The following is a 22745-nucleotide window of genomic DNA, read 5'->3' on the forward strand; positions in this document are numbered from 1 at the left end:
AGCCAGACACAGCAGCCCAGATGTGCTCCCATGGCCTGGGGTTCCCTCTGGCAAGGGAGCAGCATGAGGCACTGCAGGAGCCTGCAGACAATTCCTGCAGCACTTGTAGGATGATCCTGCTGCCCAAGGGACATTCCCATGGGGCCAAGTCAGGAACTGCAATGGGGAGTGGGGCCAGAGAGGAAAGGGCAAACAGGGATGGGCTGTTTGCAGGGGAGGGAACAGGGGTAGGCAATGGGAAGACATTTGTTTCAGGAAGGGTAAAGAAAGCAAAGGTGAAGCCAAGGAAATGCTCAGGGCAGTTTGGGGGTGGCTGCCAGGCAGCCCTGGCTATGAGCAACAGCATCTGCAGTGGGATAGGAAACTCCTAGCTGATGGGAATAAACTTTCAGGCTGACTGCAGAGGCCAGGACAAACCTGAGTGCTTTCCCTGGTGTCCCCCAGCCCTTGCTGGCCCCAGGGGCTGATGGCATTTGTGCTCCCTCAGGTTCATGTCCCCACACCAACAGCATGGTGGTGCTCCCGCCTGCTGTGTGCAATGCAAACAGGGGCTGCTGAGCCAGTGCTGCTGTGTCTGTGCCTGCGAGGATGGGGCACCTGTGTGAGCTGGGGAAGAGGACAGGGCTGCAGAGGGGAGATGTTGTTGGCAGCTCCATGAGGATGCTCTGGGACGCTGCCCTGGGCTGTGCAGCGCACTGGGGATGGATCAGCCCCTGCTCTGCTGCTCCTTCCCGTCTGCCCCAGGGCCCTTGCAGAGCCCCAGCCATGCTGTTTGCCCCCAGCCTGCCCACAGCCAGCCTGGGGCTGCTCACGGGGATTTTCTGTGCTGAGCATTGGCCTGGGTGTGTTCTTGAGAGAGCCTGGGCAAGGAGGCTGGAGCCCCCAGGCCCTGGCCTGAGGCGTCAGCGCTGCCCCAGCAGTGCCCATGGCCTGTCCCTGCTGCAGCCCTGGCACTGCCACCCGCAGGACTGTGCCCGGCCCTGAGAGCACTCAGGCCCTACAGCAACACCAGGGTCACCAGGGCAGCGGGGCAGGGCCACGGCAGCAGCACTGGCAACATCAAGAGCTGCTGCTGCTGCTGGGCACAGCTGCTGTGCCAGCCCTGATCTGCCCCCAGCTCTGCACACAGACATTGCTGCTGCAGTTCAAGAGAAGGCAAAAAAAAGGGCATCTCTGCAGAAAACTCTGCTGGGAGATCCTATACTTCCTTTAACACCACCAAGAGCGCCGCCCCTCAATGACACAGTCTGTGAGAACAAGGATGGTGGAGAGAAACAAACTGAGAAATGGTGCAAACAATGACCCTTCTTTATGGATCATATAAAAAAATAAAACAAAGAAAAAGAACCTCCAAAATGAAATCAACAAGAAATATCAAAGATGACTTTTATTACAAGTGTTTTGCAGAAATTGGCAGCAGTTTAATGTTTCTGAAAGCATCCAGTCATCAGTCTTCACACTGCAGCCTTGAGCTCCTGGTTCCTCATGCTGTAGATGAGGGGGTTCAGGGCTGGAGGCACCACTGAGTACAAAACTGACAGTGCCAGATCCAGGGATGGGGAGGACATGGACAGGGACTTAATGTATGCAAATGTGGAAGTGCTGAGGAACAGAGAGAGAACGGCCATGTGAGGGAGGCCGGTGGAAAAGGCTTTGTGCCATCCGTGCTCAGAGGGGATCCTCAGCACAGCCCTGAAAATCTGCACATAGGAGAAAACAATGAATACAAAACAACCAAATGACAAACAGGCAGTAATAGCAATTAGTCCAAATTCCCTGAGGAAGGATTTGGAGCAAGAGAGCTTGAGGATCTGGGGGATTTCACAGAAGAACTGGCCCAGGGCATTGCTATGGCGCAAGGCAAGCGACAATGTATTGGCCGTGTGGATCAGCGAAAAGAGAAAGGCACTGGCCAGGCAGCTGCTGCCATGTGGGCACAAGCTCTGCTGCTCAGGAGGGTCCCGTAGTGCAGGGGTTTGCAGATGGACACGTAGCGGTCATAGCACATGATGATCAGGAGGGCAAGCTCTGCTATAGCATAAAAAACAAAAAAAACTACCTGGGTAGCACATCCAGTGTAGGAGATGTTCCTAGTGTCCCGGAGGAAATTGTGCATGGCTTTGGGGATAGTGGTACAGATGGAGCCCCGGTCACTTAGGGCCAGGTTGAGCAGGAAGAAGAACATGGGCGTGTGCAGGTGGTGGCCACACGCTACGGCGCTGATGATGAGGCCGTTGCCCAGGAGGGCAGCCAGGGAGATGCCCAGCAAGAGGCAGAAGTGCAGGAGCTGCAGCTGCCGCGTGTCTGCCAATGCCAGCAGGAGGAAGTGCCTGATGGAGCTGCTGTTGGACATTTTCTGGGGCTGCGCTTGGGGACCTGTTCATGGATAAAGGACAGTGAAGATTTAGAGAAGATACCTGTCAACAAAATCAAATCCATTTCCCATATACCTCCCCTTGGAACATACACTCTCTCTTTTTTTTTTTAGGAGTTCTGGGGTTCTTTTAAAAAGCTTCCCCCTATCTCTGCTGCTGCTCCTGCATATCAGAAACCCTCAGCATTTCTGCTGCCCCTAGGGAAACAGAGTGCGTTCTGTGAGACAGTGATGAATGGAGAGGGAGGGTAGATGGTCTCTCATTTGGACCTGTTCAGAGTTTCTCTGGGCTTTAACCTTTCTCAGGTGGAAGGCGGTTACCTTGCAATGATTCCCCTAAAATGAAACCAGGCACTGCTGAGGGCACGTGGATTACCCACAGCCCAGCTCCACATTTGTAGCCAAGGATTCATGTTGCTCATTTCACCAACCCAGCAGCATTTTCAATGTCACAACACCTCTGCCTTTCCCCATCAATCTCATAACTCAGAGATGCTCTAGGACAGGTTTGCATCCTGGATTGAAGCTCCCAGCTTGGACTGAAATCTCAGAGAGACTCCCAAGTGTCCTTATGATGACTTTGGATGAAGGGAGATGCAGCTCCTTCCCTGGCTGCACTGACAGCATTGCCAAGAGCCGGGCACTGGGCACAGCATCACCCTGAGACAGCTGTGCCCCCTCCAGAGCCCCCAGTGCTGGGCAGCTGCTCCCAGCCCTGTGCTCTGCACGGGGAACTGGGCCTGGGGCTGCAGAGCTGCCCCACGGCTCTGCTGCAGCTCTGCCTGCACAGGAGGAGCTGCACGCCTTGGAGCCCCGGCCCTGAGGGCAGAGGCTTGACTGGGGCACAGGAGGGAGGGGGCTTGTTCAGAGGGAAGGGCTGCACTGGAGGGGATCCTGTGGACATCTCTAAACTCTCCCTGCCACAACATTTCTGGGTTTTGCTTTCTCTCATTGCCTGATCTTGTCTCTGCTTCCTGGAGATTTTCCTCCTGCAGGTGTTTCCCTATGCCTGATTTGTCCCTGCCAGTACTGACAGACCCCAAATCTCTGTGCACTCTCCCTGGCCTGACAGAACCCTGCCTGCTTGCAGGGCACTGGCTGGGGGCAGGTTCTGTTTGCAGCTTGGAGAAAGGACAGCTCAGACTGAGCCTGATGGGTGTAGCAAAGGTGATGCTGATGCTGTCCATGGGCAGAGTGGCTGAAAGCACATTAGGGATTTCCTGTGAACCTATTGATCACTAAAAATAACTGTTTGGATGTCTCAGGCACTTGTGAAAATTCATAATAATTAATTCATAATCAACCTTTAAGATTTACATCCCCTTCCCTGCCATTCACCAATTAGAGGAAACTGAATGCAAAGTCTTTTGAAATTTCCTCATTTTTATAAAAACCTTTGCCTTGGAAATATTCTATGACTGACCAGAACCCCTCAGCATGTCACAGGTTCATGAGCATTTTCTCCCGCACACCAGAAACACCCAGAGTTGTACTCACAGAGTCTGTAGGCATTGGGATGTTCCAGCTTTAGGAGATGGCTCCAGGAGCTGCAGCTGCATTGTCCTGCAGCCAGAGGTTCCTGTGCCAAGGGCTGGCAGTGATTCTGCCCCAGGCACTTCTCAGCACCTTCCCAGCCCTGACTGATTGAAGCTCTCTGTGCCTCTGTGCTGTGCCCGGGGTGGCTGCAGGCAGTGCCCCAGCCCTGCTGGGCTGGGAGTAAAGCTGCTCATCAAGAGAAATGTGCTTTTGAAGCTCTTCTTGGTTACCAGGAGCTGTCTCTGTGCCAGCAGCCCAGCCCAGCTCAGCAGCACAGACACAGCACAAGGACTTGAATGACCCTCAGGGGCTTTGTGCTCAGGCCCTGAATATCAGTCTCTGAGAGGGAGCTGAAGAAACGTCTGTAGAACTCGGAGTCAGAATCCAACTCCAAAGTTTCTTGGACTTTTAATGGGTCCCACTGAGGGACACGACTGACAAAGTGTCCCCAGACCCCAGGCAGAGCAGAGAACTGGAGGCAGTGATGACAGGTGGGGACAAAGAAAAGCCAAGTCTTGGTGCCCTGGGGCACAGCAGGGTCTGTGCCACCAAGGGCTGTGAGGAGGCACCTTGTCCTGAGGCCCTGGGGCCTCCTGGCACAGCCCCAGCCAGGCTGGGCACTGTCAGCCCCTTGTCCTGCCATCAGCATCCGCCCCTAGCCCACATCTCAGTGGCCTCAAGGATCTGCTGGAAGGAGTCCCTGGGGAGCCTTGGCCAGGAATGGCCCTGGGGGCTCCTGAATACTCCCTGCAGGGACTGCAGGTTTTTCAAAGGACTTTGGGTTTGGCTTTTGCCTTGGAGTCTCTGAGAGGTTTGTGCAATCCTGGCCTCCAATTATCTGCTGTAATTAGTCCCTGGAGAGCCTTTATCACTAATGACACTCAGTGGGGCCCATTAATGCTTGAAGGTACTTTATTTATTTTAAGGTACTTGGTATTTCTCTTTTGATACAGACTCTGTGAGAGGTTTGTGCAATCATGGCCCCAATTCTCTGCTTTAATGAGTCCCTTGAGAGGTTTGTACTGATACTCAGTGCGGCTTAACAATACTTTGATACTCATGGTTTTTAAGGTTCTTTGGATTTTCCTTTCTACTCAGAGTCTCTGAGAAGGTTTTTCTGCCATCCTGGCCTCCAATTCTCTCCTCCATGGAGTCCAGGAGGAGCTTGTGTTGGGCATGGATATCAGTGGGAGACCCATTAATGATTTGAGACACTTTGGGGTTTTCCTCTGTCTTGGACTTCTGGAAAGTTTTGTGCAATCTCTTCTCAGGCCCTGAGGTTCCAGGGTTTAACTCCAAATGCACCACTGGGCTCATTAGGATTAAGCAAGTCCTGACAAACCATGGCTCTGCCTTGATTTCCTTCTGCTCTAATTCAGTTCATTAAGAAGTTTTCATTTTACAGTTATGGAGAAATATTTCAAAGAGTTTCTAAGTAATATGATTCCTTTCTTAGAGGGTGTGTTTTGATGTTCTTATTATATAGGAGGTGATTTCAGCATTCTTTGATTGATATTGATGTAGGGCTACTCCTGATGAGGTCTGGCCAGGTCAGAGAAGTTGTACCTTGACAGCTGACCCAGTGTGGACAACCTTGCACCACATTCCCCAACCCCATGTGAGAAATGAAATTCACTTTCAAAAATTTAAATGCTTTATTATGACCTAATCAGAATACAACAGAAGTCTGAATAAAGAAAAGAATACAGCAGCAGGAGCAAAGGATTCAGTCACCATGTGCTCATCTACAAAATTAATCTTCTGTCTTTTATACCTCCAGCCCCTCACAAAGTCTTGTCAATTGACTCCTTGTTCACTGTCCAGTGGTGGAGATCACTGTCTTACACCTTGATTGGAGGTCAGGTGCTGCCATAGTAGGAAGCTGAACCTCCCAAATGCCCCGACTACTGAGGCCATCCTGTGATACCAATGCAAGGGGGAGGAGAAAGATAACTACACATCTAGAAAACTTCTCCTAATATATATATTTAATATTTGCCCCTTAACTGTGAGAGTCAACCATAGGATTACTCATCTGTAACAAACCCTCCTATTCTTTTTCTCTAAGTCATTTTTCTTAAACAATTAAGTAAAAAATTTTCTCTTGAATGAGTCATACCAGCATCTGTTGATGTGGGCAAGGACAGTGGGAACAGGAGAAAAAATCTTAGGTTTTCTTTAGACACACTTATTTGGAATGGACAAAAGGGCATCCCAGAGTTCCAGTATGGCTTTGACTCCCATCTACCGTGCCTATATGGCTGCTACCCATAGCTGGTGTATCTTAGGGGTGAGTACAGAGGCCAGCTTGGTCTGCCCTCCAGTCCTGGTTGAATTAAAACAACTGAGGAATTATAGGGGTCTGGTATGGCCTTTTGTCCCTACCTTACCATGCCATGCCTGCAGTGTTGCGACCCACAGCAGGGCTATGGAGCCTTCTAGGTTGCAAAAAAGAGGCTAACCTGGTCTTGCCCTCCTTCCTTTGTCTTTTTTTCTTGAAGAAGCTGTCCCATTACATTTTACAGTCCCTTGTGTACTTCCCCTCAACAGATGCTGGTAATTCTCGCCCATAAAAACAGGAAGACAGTTCTTGAGGTATCTGGAGGAAGCTTGACTCTACTTTTTGGGCATCTTGGTGTTTTTCTAGTTTTCTTTCAGTCTCTGCTTGAGAGTCAATCTTGTTTCACCCAGCCTGGATGTTACAGTCCTCTCTTTGGGTTTTTCTACTCGGCCTTTGACTCTGTTGGCATGAGTCCATCCCTGCTCTGCAGTTCTCATGGCTGATTTGGTGGTGAGCAGTGCCTTAAAGGGACCTTCCACTGAGGAGTTAGATGCTGATCTCTCCATGGCTTAATCATCACCCAATTCCCAGGATTAATATTATGGATTCTGAAATCCAGGGTGGTAGTTTGAGGAATTGCCCCTTTATGCCTTAGCCCTCCTAAGGTTTGTGCTATGGACATCAGTTATTTCTTTGCATTGGCTTCCCCTTCCTCATAGGTGGCAACCTTCTGGGGTGAGGTCAGGAAGGGTAACCCAAACATCATTTCATAGGGTGACACCCCCAGATCTGACTGGGGTTGGGTTCTAATTCTTAATAAGGCCAAAGGGAGACATTTTATCCATGACATTTGGGTTTCAATCATGAGCTTAACTAGAGCTCTTTTTAGAGTTGGTTCATTCTCTCAACCCAACCAGAACTCTGGATGCCATGGAGTGTGTACTTCCCATTTCACTCCCAGGGCCTGAACAACTTTCTGCAATATCTTTTATGTGAAGTGAGTTCCCAGTCTGAATCGATCTATTTTGCCATCCCATATCATGGAATGATTGATTCTAGAAGTGTTTTATTCACAACATTGGCATTGGCTTTCACAGTGTGTACCACCTCCACCCAATGAGTCACGTGATCTACTATCACTGGCAAAAACCTCCACCATTGTACCGGTGGAAGCTCAGTAAAGTCTACTTGGATGTTTTAAAGGGCCGTAAGGATAGTTCTTGCCCTTCTCTGGGTGTTTTCCTCATGATTTTCCTATTCACTTTTAGACATATCGCACACCGTTCAGTTACTTGCTTAGCTATTCTGACAATTCCTATGCAGCCCGCAATCCCTTAGAAATTGATCATTTTGCACTTGTGTACCCCAATGTGTTGTTCCACATATGCCTTCTAACATTTTCCTGGCAAAGGGTTTATTCAACATTTGCCTCCCATCTGCTAATCTCCACTTCCCTTTGTTATCTTACTTGGCTCCTATTTAAAGTTGTTCTTCCTCTTCTGTCCCACTAAATACAGGGACATTTTTCATTTCTCTCATGGGTGTTAATTCTATTATTAGTTTTTTCTCTGATTCAATTGCCTTTTTAGCCTCTAGATCAGCCTAATTGTTCCCTCTCTCCTCCTGAGTTGCCCCTTTTTTATGACCTTTATCTTACACCACTGCTACTTCTTCTGTAATTGTAAGGTTTCTATCTCTTCTAAAATAAGTTTTTCATGAATCAGTTCCTTTCCCCTGTAATTTAGTAGCCTCCTCTCTTCTCAATTTTTTCCAAATGTATGCACTTTTCCAAAAGCGTATTTTCAGTCTGTATCTATTATTCCCCTTTCCTGTGCTTATTTTTCCAGAGCTCACTTCAGGGCATACAACTCACACCTTGGGCTGACCAGTTGGAAGGTAACTTTCTCTTTTCTATGGCCACTTACCCTTCATGCGCTATAGCGTACCCTGATACCCTTTGACCCTTTATTACCTGTGAAGATCCATTGATGTACAATCGTTTTCCACTTTGGAGTGGTTGATCTGTTAGGTCCTCTCTTCCTTTAGTTTTATAGTTTATAACCTCTAGGCAATTATCAATTAGTTCCTCACTTGGTTCTCCATATAAAAAAACTGGGGAGGGTTGAGTTGGTTACTCATGATTAGCTCTAAACCATTATCTATTAAGATGGCTTTATACTCTAGCACTGAGGAATCAGTGAGCCATTTCTCAGCCTTTTGGCTCAGGATACTCCCTACTGAGTTAGGGATATATATCTTCATTTTTCCCCCAAAGGTTAATTTTTTGCTTTCTGCTATGAGTAGGGCAGTCACTGCCACAGCCTGAATGCAGGTTGGCCACCCCTGGCTGACAGGGTCTATAATTTTGATAAATAGGCCACTGGTTTCCTGGACCCTCCCCAGTCCTGGGCTAACACTCACTTTTTATTTGTGTTTCAGAGGAATCTGGGATTCAGGGAAATTATTGGGAGAGTTTGGAGGTTTTGGGGTTATTTGGTTTAGTTGTCTCCCTTTCTTGGCACTCAAAGAGACAACTGGGTTTGATTTGTCACCTCAATGCCACTGAAAACTACTCAGTCCCACCTCAAAATTCCTCGATTCCACAGCTCTTTGGTATGGAATGGGGTTGGAAGGGGATTGAGCAAAGTGGGCTTCAAATCAGGAGTGTTGACCTGGGCATTAGGTGGGGCAGGATGGGTGGGATGGGGTTTGGGAGGTGGGAAATGGGGGAAATACGGCTTGGGAAGGGGGCGTTGATGCCCAGGAGGGGTGGGATGGGTTGGGGTTGGTACTGGGGAGGTGGGTTGGGGTCTGGAATGAGACAGCAAAAGTTTGGGGATAATGGAAGGAGGGGGAGCCCATTACTGAGTGAATTTTTGGGTATTCCAGGTTTCTGAAGAGATTTTAAGGTATCTCATGTTTCTGAGGCAGTTTTGGGGCACTCCCCAGCTCTTGGGGGTTTCCTGAGAGCAGCTCCATGGAGCCCCATTGCCAGGGGTGTTTGCCTTGGGCACAAGCTCAGAGCTGTAGGCAGAGTCCGTTGCCTTGGTGCTGGAGAACAGAGAAATGATGAAGGGCCCCAGACATCTCCAATCTGTGTTTGGGGCAGGGAGAGTTCTGCATAGGTGGGGTGGTCACTGCCCCACCCCAACCACTGCAGCCTCTGGTGCAGCCCCAAAGTGGCTGCCAAGCCCCTGGTACCCCGAAAACCCCACCTGTGAGAGGGACCTGAGCAGGTCAGGCTGTGACAGGGGTGTGACACTGACACATCCCATGGCCCTGGAGCTCACAGCAGCTGAGATCCAAGACTGACTGTGGATCTCTCTCTCCCTCTCTCTTCTCCTGACTTCCTCTTCTTGAAATCTGGATACCTTGAAGTTGGACAGTTTAGAGTTTGTGAAGTCAGTGCTTTATGAAGTGATTTACTGTAATTCAATGCTTTTTCAGATTTCCCAAACACCTCATTCTCTGAAGTTTGCAACTAAAAGTTTGTTCTCCACCCTCCTGAGAAGTTTGTTGTTTTCTCCCCCTGGCCATGTGTCCTGCAGGCTGTGCCCCCTGTGCGTGCTGCTCCTCTGCCCTGGCCGGCTGCACTCGCCCATCTCACTGTGCCCCAGCATTTCTCACCCAGCGTTTCTGTGCCCTCCCTGGGCTCCCTGCACCCAGTGCTGCCGGCTCCTGGCACACAGAGCCAGGCCAGGACCCCACCCTGCCAAGGGGCTCTGGGGCAGGGCGGGGGCTGCGATGGCTTCTGAGCTCAGCAGCTGCTCCTGGCATGGTTCCATGGAGACCGAGCACAGCAACTCTGCTGAGCATTGTCCCTGCTGAGGGTCACACACTGCCGGGGCACATTCCCTGCCTGCAGGATTGCTGAGCATTGTCCCTGCTGAGGGTCACACACTGCCGGGGCACATTCCCTGCCTGCAAGATTCGTGCCCAACCCAAGCACTGCACTGATGGCTCCAGCATTGCTTTCCAACCAAAACAGGGGAAAGCAAACTGTGTGCAGCTCATGGCATTTTAGAATGTCTAAAACTCACTAAGTCACCGATCTTAGAGATGAGATGCATTTGGAATTCATGGCATGGAGAAGTAGTGCAAGATGGAAAAGCGGAGCATAGAAATAAATAGAGGAAAGCATTTCAGATGGTTTCTTTCCATTTTCGTTGCACTTCTGGAAAGCTGTCTCTGTTTTCCAGGAATCTTCTCCATAGGTTTGTCTGCTCTTTTAAAGAACCTTTCCTGGAGAATGAGGTCGAGCTCCTGTCACAAGATGTGCCACCAACTGCAGATTCTCTTGGCTTTCCGCACTGTGCCTGCAGCAGGACTCTTGCAGCAAAGCAGGACAAAGGTTTGGAGAACTTGACAGCTTGTCCTTTCTTTTCCTGGTGGACTGGGGAGCTGTACCATTGGTGAGGTTTTCATTGTGACAGTTCCAACCTTGGAAAACAGGAGGTGGTACCAGAACTTGTTGGGGAAGGCAACCCTGACTGAATTCAGAGAAAGAATCTCCAGAAGCTGCAGCCAGAAATGGAGAGTTGTGTGATAATCATTCACACATCTCCATAGACAACTGGAAAGGGATCTAGAACATGAAAATTGGTTGTCAGAGGCAGTTTCTTTCTGTTTTCAGTTTAGATGATTTCACATCTCTCGTGCTGATATAAATTAAGAACACAATCAGTTCATGATAAGCAGCAGAACAAGTTGCATCTCCCAGAGTAGAAGACTGAAAGAATCTGAAAAGGAGAAATGCAAGGAATAACTTGGTGAACTTTGTCTGTAAGAAGGGTAATTTTTTCTAAGAGTTTCTAATCCATTTCCTCTGCTTTTATCCTTCTTAATAAGGCCATTTCCATCCCAGACTCACCATGAAATGAGAAGCCTGACCTTGTGGAAATGCATGAAGAATGCCCTGTTCCTTTGCAGGGACAGTCAGGCTGAAACAGGAAGCAGTTGTGAAATAATTGTGTGATAGATCAGTAATGTCATGGTTGATGCCTCTCACAAAAGGCAGATGTTATGGATATGTTAAGACAAGTTTTATAGATTTACCGGTTTGTTTTACCCCCCTTGTGTTGTTATCACAGGGTTACCTGGTAGTTGGGGTATTTGGGAGGGTTGGCTTGTTACTATGGCAACACCTGACCTCCAATCAAGATGTAAAGGAAGTGATCTCCACCACTGGACAGAGAAGAAAGAGTTGATTAACAAGATTTTGAGATGGGCTAAAGGGTTAAAAGGCGAAACATCCATTGTGTGGACAAGCATAAGGTGGGAAAAAATCCTTTGCTCTGGGTGCCATAATATTTTCTCCATTCAGTCTTCTGTTGTATTTTTTTATAAGGTTTTAATAATCCTTTTAAATTTTTGGAAGTAAGTATAATTTCTCACAAATTGGGACTCGTCTGGGAAGTACACCTGGTGGTCTTAGGAATTTTCAAAAGGGGCGCACCCCACCACAGATTGGGCAGAGGCTATTGGACTCTCCCAGTTCCACCAATGGTTGCAGGTTGGAAGCCCAAAGAAACCAGGAGACTTTGGGATAAAGAAAAGAGGGGAAGGGGGGTGAGCACATCCACATAACTATTTTTGGCCAAATTGTGACTCCGTAATTCCAGTGTATGAACGTGAGCTTCACATTAGTAATATACTGGATCCATCCTGGTCCATTGACACATCAGGATATTGGATGGTAGAAAGGAAAAAGGAACAGCGGGACACATGGTGGGGAGGAAAGTGGGGATCCCATAGACAAGGACCCCATGGCTGGTGGGACATGTAGGATTGAAGGGTTTGTGGGGACTTGGGAACTGGGTTCACCCATTGGGGACCCGTGGCAGGATTCCCATCCAGCACACACCAAGGGAGCCGATGAGCTCCAAATGGTGCGGTGGCTCGTGCGGTGCTCAGAGCAGGGGCAGCCTCTGGGGCACAGCCAGTGCTGTAATTTCCAGGGCCAGCCAAAGCCAGGCTGGAAGCGGGGTGATCACCAAGGGGTTTGCTGCAAGGAGTCACCCAGGAGCTGGTGCAACAGTTTGTGTGCTGCAGAGCCAAGGGGGTCGGGGCAGTCCGGCCAAGCCAAGTCATGTCAGGGCAGAGCTGCCAAACCGAGGGAGTCAGGCTGAGCCGGCTGCTGAGCTGAACCAAATCGGCACAGGTAGAGCTGCTGAGGCTGAGCCAAGTAAGGCCAGGAGCAGGAACTCCTGAACTGGGGCAGGCTGAGCCTCGAAATTGGGGTGGGAGAGCCACTGAAGCCAAACCAAGTTGGGTCAGATGTGGGATGGAAGCCTCTGACTCGAATCAGGGCAGGCAAAGCCACCAAAGCTGAGCCATGTTGGCCCAGGGGTGGGACTGCAGCTGCTGAGGGGAATTGGGCCAGGGGCAGGCCACAGCTCAGCTGAGCCAGGCAGGACAGGGAGCAGAGTGCAACCGTGGGACCAGAGCATTGAACCGAGGAGGAGAGGAAGGGCAGGGACCAATCCGGTGATATGGAAGCCCCTGGATTGTAGGATTTTTTTTTGTTTTTACTTGTCTAAAGAGAAGTACAGTTTTTTTTGTTTTTTCTCTCTCTTCCCTTTTCTTCTCTTTCCTCTTTTCCTTGTTTCTTTTTTTCCTGCCCCCCTTTCCTTTTCCCTTCTGAGAGAGGCAGGCGCTGTCCAGAGGGCCTGTGTTTGGAAAGGTGGGCTCTGTTGGAAGAGGGCCTGTGATCACCAGTCAGGATGGGACTGTGGGCAAATAGGGAATCCCCAAGGGGAGGAGTAGAAATTGAAGAGGTACCAATAGGTATACTCCCAGATGGCCCACTGGGAAGGAAACTAGCCTGGTAGAAATATGACCCAAATACCAGAGATAAGGATGAGCTCAAAGTGATTCAGAATTGCATGGTAGAATTGATCAGAAGGGAAATTAGGAGCAATCATGTATACTGGGATATGGGTCAGACGAAGGGTGAATGTGTCAGGCATTAAACATCCATGTAAGGGCTAAGAGACCATTCAATCAGGAAGAGAATGACTATGCTGCATGCTGTGGGAGGGAGAGTTTACCCTCAAAGGTGAGCATGTTTAAGGTATCAGAAAATAAAGAATGGGACCCATTAGAACACTTACCCCCTCTACCTCCAATAGCCCCAGATGCACTTCCCCTACCCCCTGATGGGCCTAGTCAAAACACCACAAACAGGGTGGCACAATGAGAGGAAAGGAGATCAGGGGATGGGAACAAAGCAGCAGGATTATATCCCCTGAGGGAAGTACCCCTGTGTGGGGTGGTGGAAGGAATTAGATTTGTAACCGTGCCTCTCAGTTCTTCTGATGTGAGAATGTTCAAAAAATAATTGAAGGGATTACTAGAGGACCTCACTGGATTAGTGGAACAGTTAGACCAGTTTCTGGGGCCCAATATCTATACATAGGAAGAGATACAATCAATAATGACCATGCTATTCACACCAGAAGAAAGACAGATGATCTGGGCAACTGAGATATGGATATGGGAAAGGGAGCATGTGTAAGGACCTCCAGGGGATCTGAAAATGCCCACAGTGCACCCCACCTGGGACCACAAGAGCACTGGGGGGAAGAAAGAATGGAGGAATACAGAACACTGATTACAAGTGGTGTCAAAGAGGCTGCTTCATGTAATCAAAATGCCCATAAGGCTTTCGATGAGCAGAAATAAAGGGAAGAAACCCCAACAGAGTGGTTAGAAAGGTTGAGGAAAAATACGAGGCAATATTCAGGAGTTGACCCTGACACGGTCACTGGACAGATTTTACTAAAGGTAAATTTTGTCACTCATGCCTGGCCAGATATACGGAGAAAGTTAAAAAAGCTCGATGGTTGGCAAGAAAGGAGGGTAGAGGATCTTTTAAGAGAAGCACAGAAGGAGTATGTAAAGAGGGACTAAGAGAAGGCCAAGGCAAAAGCCAAGGTAATGGTAACTGCCATTAGGGAAGGAAACCAGCACATAAAGAACTACCCAGGTAAGGGAGGGGGATTCCAAGTGCGGGTAGATAGATGGAGGGGAGATTCAGCTCCCTGGGAGTGGGCACAAAAAGGAGATATTGGGAAACAGGAGAACCTGCAACCAGTTTGATTTTACTGTAAAGAGAGTGGGCATATCAGAAAGAATTGCCCCCAGAGGGAAAAGGAGCTGAGGGTCTATGAGACTGAGCAAAATCGAGAAACAGAAGACTTGGGGTGTCAGGGCCTGTACCTCCTGGGGACAGAATACCATCAGGAGCCCTTGAGAACTTTAAAAATAGATCTCCAGGAGGAAGAATTTGAATTCTTAGTAGACATGGGGGCTGAAAGAGCTTGTCTTTGTAGAATACCAAAGGGGTGCAAAAAGGGTCAAGATACTGTGCAAGTAGTAGGTGCTAAAGGGGAAGGGTTCAAAGCCTCAGTTATAAAGCAAAAAAAGTTTGAAGAAACAAATAAATAGGAACTGAGGATGTTCTATTAGTTCCAGAAGCAGGATGCAATCTATTAGGGTGAGATTTACAAGTGCAGCTAAGCATTTTAATACTCCCAGAGGAAGAAAAAATGGTAGTTAAACTTCTCGAATAAGGGAAGAGGATGAGGGCAAAATTCATGAGATGGTGTGGGCAAAACCAAAAAATTGAGGCAAATTGAACGTGAAACCTACAGTAATAAAATTAATTGATGACAGCTATCCAGTCTGTGTATGACAATACCCACTCTCCCTGGAAGGGAGATGAAGACTGCAGCCACTGATCCAGGATCTACTTGAGGATGAGACCTTAGAACCATGTATGTCCCTCCATAATACACCCATATTACCAGTAAAGAAGTCAGATGGGACTTACAGGCTTGTCCAAGATTTGAGAGAAGTGAACAACAAAACAGTGAATCGGTACCCAGTAGTGCCTAACCCCTCTACACTACTGAGTAATATCCCCCCAGCACACCAGTGGTTTAGTGTCATAGACCTAAAAGATGCTTTTTCGGCAGGTCTACTGGCAAAGAAAAGCAGGGCTATATTCCCTTTTGAATGGGAGGACCATGATCCTGGGAGTAAGAAACAGTTTTGGTGGACTAGGATACCCCAAGGGTTTTCCAAATCTCCAAACCTCTTCGGTCAAGCCCTAGGAGAAGTAACACAATTCTTCTCTATCAAACCTGAGATAAAGCTCATCCAATATGTAAATTATTTCCTTTTCACAGGACAGGAAGAAAAAGAAGATTGGGAATTCACCATAGTGCTGTTAAATTTTCTGAAGGACCAAGGACTTTCGGTATCAAAAGGAAAACTCAAATTTGTAGAGAGGGAAGTAAAATTCCCTAGGACATGTGATTTGTCAAGGGAGCTGGTGGCTGAACCGTGAGAGAATTACCAGGTTAGTCTCACTCCCACCAGCAAAAACAAAGAGAGAAGTCAGAAGGTTTCTAGGCTTGTTGGGATATAGTGGGCTATGGATTGAAGGATGCATGCAGGCCATCCAGTTCTTGTATGAAAAGTTAGTGGAAGAAGAGATTAGGTGGGGAAAAGATGACGAACAAAAGTTTGAAGCTTTAAAGCAAAACATTGTCAGTTCACCAGCACTGAGTCTTCCTGCCTTCTATCTGTTTGTGGATATGGAAAAAGGGGTAGCACATGGAGTATTAGCCCAGGACTGGGGAGGGTCCAGGAAACCAGTGGCCTATTTATCAAAATTATAGACCCTGTCAGCCAGGGGTGGCCAACCTGCATTCAGGCTGTGGCCGTTACTGCCATACTCGTAGCAGAAAGCAAAAAATTAACCTTTTGGGGGGAAATTGAAGATATATATATCGCAAAATCAGTAAGGAGTATCCTGAGCCAAAAGGCTGAGAATTGGCTCACTGATTCCCGAAGGCTAAAGTATGAAGACATCTTAATAGATAATGGTTTAGAGCTAATCATGAGTAACCAACTCAACCCTACCCAGTTTTTGGATGGAGAAACAGATGAGAAACTAAAACATAATTGCCAAGAGGCTATAAACTGTCAAACTAGAGTAAGAGAGGACATAACAGATCAAACACTACAAGATGGAAAATGATTGTACCTCGATGGATCTTCATGGGTAATAAAGGGGCACAGAGTATTGGGGTACGCTATAGGGCATGAAGGGTTAGAGGCCATAGAAAAGAGAAAGTTATACCTTCCAACTGGTCAGCACAAGGTGTGAGTTGTGTGCCCTAAAACGAAGTCTGGAAACATTATCATGGAAAAGGGGAACAATATATACAGGACTCAAAATACACTTTTGGAATAGTGCATAAGTTTGGAAAAATTTTGGAAGAGAGAGGGCTATTAAATTCAAAAGGAAAGGGAATGATTCACGAAACTTTTGTCTTAGAAGAGTTAGAAACCTTACAATTGCCGGAAGAAGTAGCAGTGGTCTATGTTCAAGGGCATCAAAAAGAGGCAACTCAGGAGGTGTGAGGGAACAATTTAGCTGATTTTGAAGCTAAAAACGCAACAGAATCAGAGACAGATAAACTAATAATGGTATTAACACCCATAAAAGAAATGCAAAAAGTCCCCATATTCAGTGGGAAAGAAGAGGAAGAACTCATTGAAATAGGAGTCAAGAAAGAAAACAAAGGGAAGTGGAGATGAGCAGGTGGGAGACAAATATTGAATAAACCCCTTGCCAGGAAAATGTTAGAAGGCATACGTGGAACAACACATTGGGGTACACAAGTACTAGGTGATCAATTTCTAAGGGATTGCGGGCTGCATAGGAATTTTCAGAATAGCTAAGCAAGTAACTGAACGGTGTGTGATATGTCAAAAAGTGAATAAGAAAATCGTGAGGAAAACACCCAGGGGAGGGTGAGAACTAGCCTTAAGGCCCTTCCAAAACATCCAAGCTGACTTTACCGAGCTTCTCCAGGTACAATGGTGGAGGTTTTTGCCAGTGATAGTAGATCACGTGACTCATTGGGAGAGGTGGTAGCCACTGTGAAAGCCAATGCCAATGTTGTGAATAAAACACTTCTAGAATCAATCATTCCCCAATATGGGAGGGCAAACAGGATTGATTCAGACTGGGGAACTAATTTCACATAGAAGATATTGCAGAAAGTTTTCAGGCCCTGGGAATAAAATGGGAAGTACACACTCCATGGTATCCACAGAGTTCTGGTTGGTAGAGAGAATGAATCAAATTCTTAAAAGAGCTCTAGTTAAGCTAATGATTGAAACCCAAATGTCATGGATAAAATGTCTCCCTATGGCCTTATTAAGAATTAGAACCCAACCCCAGTCAGATCTGGGGGTGTCACCCTATGAAATGATGTTTGGGTTACCCTTCCTGACCTCGCCCCAGAAGGTTGCCACCTATGAGGGAGGGGAAGCCAATGCAAAGAAATAACTGATGTCCATAGCACAAACCTTAGAAGGGCTAAGGCATAAAGGGGCAACTCCTCAAACCACCATCCAGGATTTCAGAATCCATAATATTAATCCTGGGAATTGGGAGATGAATAAGTCATGGGGAGATCAGCCTCGTACTCCTCAGATGGAAGGTCCCTTTCAGGTACTGCTCACCACCGAATCAGCCATGCAAACTGCAGAGTGGGGATGGACTCATGCCAACAGAGTCAAAGGTCCAGTACAAGAACCCAAAGAGTGGACTATAACACTATAAGCTGGGTGAAACAAGACAGACTCTCAAGCAGAGACTGAATGACAAGCAGGAAAACACCAAGATGCCCAAAAAGTAGAGTCAAGCTTCCACCAACCAGCTAGAGAACTGTCTTCCTGTTTTAGTGGGAGATAATTACCACCATCTGTTGAGGAGAAGTACACAAGGGACTGTAAAAGGTAATGGGGCAGCATTCTTAAGAAGTAAGACAAGGAATAGAGGGCAAGATCAGGTTGGCCCCTTTGTTCATTACCAAGAAGGCTCCATAGCCCGGCTGTGGGTAGAAACCCTGTTGGCATGGTAAGGGGGGGACAAAAGGCCATACCAGACCTCTATAATTCCTCAGTTGTCTTTTAATTCAACAGGGACTGGAGGGCAGGACTGAATTGGCCTCTATGCTCATCCCTAACTCACACTGATTATGGGTAGCAGCCACATAGGCACGGTAGGTGGGAGTCAAAGCCATACTGGACCTCTGGGATGTCCTTTTGTCCATTCCAAATAAGTGTGTCTAAGGAAAATCTGAGATTTTTTCTGCTGTTCCCACTGTCCTTGCCCACATCAACAGATGCTGGTATGACTCATTCAAGAGACAGAGAAAGTTTTTTACTTAATTGTTCGAGCAAAATTACTTATAGAAAAAGAAAAGGGGAGTTTGTTATAGATGAGTAATTCTATGGTTGACTCTCACAGTTAAGGAGTGAATATTAAATATATGTTAAGAGAAGTTTTCTAGACATATAGTTATCTTTCTCCTCCCCCTTGCATTTTTATCACAGGATGGCCTCAGTAGTCGGGGCATTTGAGAGGGTTGGCTTGTTACTATGGCAGCACCTGACCTCCAATCAAGGTGTAAGACAGTGATCTCCACCCCTGGAAAGTGAAGAAGGAGTTGATTGACAAGACTTTGGGAGGGGCAAGAGGTATAAAAGACAGAACATCCATTTTGTAGATGAGCACATGGTGACGGAATCCTTTGCTCCCAGCACTGTGTTATTTTCTTTATTAAATCTTCTGTTGTATTTTGAAAAGATCTTAATATTTTAAATTTTTGAAAATGAAAATGGTTTCTCACATGAGGTTGGGAAATGTGAGGCAAGATTGTCCACACTAGGTGAGCTCCAAGGTACAACTTCACTGACCTGGCCAGACCTCCTTAGGAGCACCCCTACATCAGTATAAATCACTTAATGCTCCAATCAGCCCTTCTCCAAAGAGAACAGTAATAAAATACACTCTTTAAAATAGGATTACATATTACTTAAAAGCTCTTTGAAATACTTCTCCACAACTGTAAAAGGAAGTCTGCCTCATGAACTGCTCCAGACCAGAGAGAAATCAAGGCAGAGCCATGGTTTGTCAGGACTTGCTTGATCCTAATGAGCCCTGTGCTGCATTTGGAGCTGAGCCCTTGAAGCTCAGGACCTGAGAGGAGATTGCACAAACCTTTCCAGGAGTTAAAGTAAGAAAAAAAACCCAAAGTGTCTCAAGGCATGAATGGGTTTCACTGAGGTCCATCCCCAACACAAGCTGCTCACGGGCTCCTTGGAGGAGAGAACTGAAGACCAGAATTGGAATAAACACCTCTCAGATATTCAGAGTGCAAAGGAATATACAAAGTACCTTAAAAACCTTGAGTATCTCAAAGTATTAATGAGCCCCACTGAGTGTCAGTACAAAGCTCTCAGGAGACTCGTTAAAGCAGATAACTGGGGCCATGATTGCACAAATCTCTCGCAGAGTCTGTATCCAAAGGGCAACACCAAATACCTTAAAATACCTGAAGTACCTTGAAGCATAAATGGCCCACTGAGTGTCATTACTGATAAAGGCTCTCCAGGGAAAAATTAAAGGAGATATTGGAGGCTGGGACTGCACAATTTTTTTCATAGAGTCTGTATCAAAAGGGAAACACCAAGTAGCTTAACTGAAGTATCCTGAAGTATTAATGAGCCCCACTGAGTGTTGCTACTGACAAAGCCTCTCCAGGGACTAATTACAGCAAATAATTGGAGGCCATGATTGCACAATCCTCTCAGAGACTGCAAGGCAAAAGTCAAACCCAAAGTCCGTTGAAAAAACTGCAGTCCCTGGGAGTATTAAGGAGCCCCCAGGGCCATTGCTGAGCAAGGCTCCCCAGGGACTCCTTCCAGCAGATCCTTGAGGCCACTGGGATGTGGGCTAGGGGGGGATGCTGAGGTCAGGACAAGGGGCTGACAGTGCCCAGCCTGGCTGGGGCTGTGCCAGGAGGCCTCAGGGCCTCAGGACAAGGTGTCTCCTCACAGCCCTTGCTGGCACAGACCCTGCTGTGCCCCAGGGCACCAAGACTCGGCTTCTCTTTGTCCCCAGCTGCCATCACTGCCTCCAGTTCTCTGCTCTGCCTGGGGCCTGGGGACACTTTCTAAGTCATGTCCCTCAGTGGGACCCATTAAAAGTTCAAGAAACTTTGGACTTGGATTCTGACTTGGAGTTCTTGAGAAGTTTCTTCAGCTCCCTCTCAGGGACTGATGTTCAGGGCCTGAGCACAAAGCCCCAGAGGCTCATTAAAGTCCTTGTGGTTTGTCTCTGCTGCTGAGCTGGGCTGGACTCCTGGTAACCAAGAAGAGCTTGAAAGCACATTTCTCTTGATGAGCAGCTCTTCTGCCAGCCCAGCAGGGCTGGGGCACTGCCTGCAGCCACCCTGGGCACAGCACAGAGGCACAGAGAGCTTCAATGAGTCAGGGCTGGGAAGGTGCTGAGAATTGCCTGGGGCAGAATCACTGCCAGCCCTTGGCATAGGAACCTCTGGCTGCAGGACAATGCAGCTGCAGCTCCTGGAGCCATCTCCTAAAGCTGGAACATCCCAACCCCTACAGACTCTGTGAGTATAAATCTGGGTATTTCTGGTGCAGGGGAGGTGAAATGCTCGTGAAGCTCTGACATGCTGAGGGCTTCTGATTAGTCATAGAATATTTCCAAGTCAAGGATTTTGATAAAAATGAGGAAACTTTCTAAGTCTAAGTCAGTTTCCTACTATTGCAGAATGAAAGGTAGTGGGGATGAATATTAAAGGTTGATTATGAAGTATTTAATATGAATTTTGACAAGTGCTTGAGACATCCGAAGTGTTACTTTTTGTGATCAATAGGTTCACAGGAGATTCATAATGTGCTTCCAATAGGTTAACAGGAGATCCCTAATGTGCTTTAGGCCACTGTGCCCAAGGACAGCAGCAGCATCACCTTTGCTCTTAACCTTCAGGCTCAGTCGGAGCTGTCCTTTCTCCAAGCTGCAAACAGAATCTGCTCCCAGCCAGTGCCCAGCAAACAGGCAGGGTTTTGTCAGGCCAAGGAGAGTGCACAGAGATTTGGGGTCTGTGAGTGCTGCCACAGAGAGATCAGGAGCAGGGAAACAACTGCAGTAGGGAAATCTCCAGGAAGCCGAGAGAAAATCAGGCAATGAGAGGAAACAAAACTCAGAAATGCTGTGGCAGGGAGAGCTGAAAGATTCCCACAGGATCCCCTCCAATGCAGCCCCTCCCTCTGAACAAGCCTCCTCCCTCCTGTGCCTCAGCCAAGTCTCTGCCATCAGGGCCAAGGCTCCAAGTTGTGCAGCCCCTCCTGTGCAGGCAGAGCTGCAGCAGAGCTGTGGGGCAGCTCTGCAGCCCCGGGCCCAGTTCCCTCTGCAGAGCACAGGGCTGGGAGCAGCTGCCCGGCCCTGGGGGCTCTGGAAGGGGGCACAGCTGGCTCAGGGTGACACTGTCCCCAGTGCCCAGCTCTGGGCAATGCTGTCAGTGCAGCCAGGGAAGGAGCTGCATCTCCCTCAATCTAGTGCCATCATAAGGACATTTGGGAGTCTCTCTGAGATTTCAGTCCAAGCTGGGAGCTTCAATCCAGGATGCAAACCTGTCCTAGAACAACTTTGTGTTTTAAGATTGATGGGGAAAGGCAGAGGTGTTGTGATACTGAAAGTGCTGCTGAGTTGGTGGAATGAGCAATGTGAGTCCTTGGCTACAAATGTGGAGCTGGGCTGTGGTGGATCCATCTGCTCTCAGCAGTATCTGGGGGTTGGTCAAAGAAACTTGGGAGTGTGAAAATTCTCCATTTAGGAAATTAAAAGCCCAGAGAAACTCAAAACAGAATGAAGTGACAGATCATCTGCTCCCAGTCTGCACTTACCATCTGGCTGCAGAGAACTCACTTTGTTCTACCAGAGGGCAGCAGAAATGCTGGGTGTGTCTGATATTGAAGAAGAGCTGGACAGATATGCAGGGAGCTCAAAAAGAAAACCTCATAACTCTTAAACACAAAACAGTGTCTATGTATGTTAAAGTGGAGGGTGTATGAGAAATGGCTTTTATTTTGGTTTCAGATGTCTCCTCTGACTCTTCACTGTCCCTTTCTCCATGAACAGGTCCCCATGTCCAGCCCCAGCAAATGTCCAACAGCAGCTCCATCAGCCACTTCCTCCTGCTGGCATTGGCAGACACGCGGCAGCTGCAGCTCCTGCACTTCTGCCTCTTGCTGGGCATCTCCCTGGCTGCCCTCCTGGGCAACGGCCTCATCATCAGCGCCGTAGCGTGTGGCCACCACCTGCACACGCCCATGTTCTTCTTCCTGCTCAACCTGGCCCTCGCTGACCTGGGCTCTATCTGCACCACTGTCCCCAAAGCCATGCACAATTCCCTCTGGGACACCAGGAACATCTCCTACATAGGATGTGTCACACAGCTCTTTTTCTTTATGTTCTTCATCTCAGCAGAGTTTTCTCTCCTGACCATCATGTGCTACGACCGCTACGTGTCCATCTGCAAACCCGTGCAGTATGGGACCCTCCTGGGCAGGAGAGCTTGTGCCCACATGGCAGCAGCTGCCTGGGCCACTGTATTTCTCTATTCACTGCTGCACACAGCCAATACATTTTCCCTGCCCCTG

This window comes from Melospiza melodia, unplaced genomic scaffold (assembly GCF_035770615.1).
Source record: "Melospiza melodia melodia isolate bMelMel2 unplaced genomic scaffold, bMelMel2.pri scaffold_32, whole genome shotgun sequence".
Taxonomy (NCBI): domain Eukaryota; kingdom Metazoa; phylum Chordata; class Aves; order Passeriformes; family Passerellidae; genus Melospiza; species Melospiza melodia.